General features: G+C 43.4%; 1 pseudogene; it reads right to left on the bottom strand.

Moving 5' to 3' along the window:
* Positions 1-1,080: 1,080 nt before the first annotated feature.
* Positions 1,081-1,179, bottom strand: LOC122478105 (annotated as a pseudogene).
* Between the last annotated feature and the right edge of the window lie 389 nt (positions 1,180-1,568).

Below are 1,568 nucleotides of genomic sequence, written 5' to 3'. Positions count from 1 at the left end.
AATCTTTATACATTGAATTGCTTGATTTATTAACAGAATAAGTTGGGTGTTTTGGTATTTTATAGCTGCAGCCAAAGGCACACAAAATAAACAAACTGAATAGGGAAAACATTTGTGACAGTTAGGCCTGAGGGCACTGTCAAGGTCTCCTGGCATTCAAGATCCCTTTTCAGTGAAACCAAAGGGCATGACAGGACCAATTGTCAAATCAGGCTAGCATCAAATATCAGTAACCAAAGAAAAGTGTAGGGACTGATGGCAGACCTGGGTGAGGACCTAAGTACCAGGTGGTATTGTAATGCCCCCCAATTTCGAATCCGACAGACCACCAAGGAGCAGATGCCGATGCAAACGCAGGAGGGTTCATTTGCAAGCTCGAGCTTGGGCCCAAGTATACCTGACACAGCAGAGCAGGGACTTGGACCCCTAGGTTAAGAGGCGTAGCATTTTTATAGGGGCCAGTGGCCAATGAGATTGTAACACACACAGAAAGTTGCATAGTCATGTCAGTCCACACGCAGGTGGCCAATTGAATTACAATTTACCCTATAGTAACTGTTTGAACTAGCCTATAACTCTGGTCAGAATTGGCGCACAAGTTTGGCGGGCAAAAGGCGGGGTTTACATTCTTTGGCAGTTAGGGGTTCTGCATTCCTATATGAGCCAGTTTCCAGTAAGGGTGTGCTCAGCAGCTTGACTAGGGTGGGGGAGTGTCTTAAGCAATAAGTAGGTCATGTGGGGGTTATACATGAGATGGTGGGTGTAGCACAAAATGGAGTTAGTCTTGCTCTGCTTGTCCAGGGGTAGGGGATTTTTGTTAAATTCCTTGGGTCCCACAGTATTAGACATATATGTGAGTTTAAATGACCTCTCTAACCTTACCACATGTAAACTGGACAGTCATTTAATTTCAAGATAAGAGTTAAGATAGTGTTGCAGGATTCTTTTACATCAGTACCCGGTATTCTTTGTCTCTAAGCTTCGAAGAATGAAGAGGTGGGCACAGAATAAAAGGAGCAGCAGGCAAAAGTTTATTAGAATATAAGATTAGAAAGTAAGAATATTACGAAAGCTCTCTTTACAGAGAGGGGGCATTTGAGTGTCATCCTTGCATAGAGGCCATGCTAATCTTCTCTGTATCCCCCCAATTTTTAGTATATGTGATGCCGAAGGGAGCACAGAGATGGGACATTTGAAAGTGAATGCCCACGACTGTAGGCAAGGGACTTTCTTTTATAAGGATTTGGTCTTGGGAGGGGTGGGCCCTTCCCTTCCCCCTCATTCCTTCTCAGATTCTACCCTTATTGGCCTGATAACTCTATGTGCTGGGTTGTCCATTCCTGATTGGCTCGATTCCATTGTGTGAGGAGTCAGACTATGGTCATACTGGCCCTCATATATCATAAGTTTTATGGTTTACTTATTTTAGTTAGGTATTTTGATTGTTAAATTCCTGAGGGGAACCTGAGGGGGAGTAGGTAGTGTACCTTACATTCTTAAGAGGAACCTTAAGACTGAAGGAGTTTACTCAAGCCAGACATTTCCAGAAGAAATGTCTTAAAACGTGT

Source organism: Prionailurus bengalensis, chromosome X (genome assembly GCF_016509475.1).
Source record: "Prionailurus bengalensis isolate Pbe53 chromosome X, Fcat_Pben_1.1_paternal_pri, whole genome shotgun sequence".
Taxonomy (NCBI): Eukaryota; Metazoa; Chordata; class Mammalia; order Carnivora; family Felidae; genus Prionailurus; species Prionailurus bengalensis.
The sequence above is the reverse complement of the archived record's forward strand: the minus strand, read 5'-3'. Positions and strand labels throughout refer to the sequence as shown.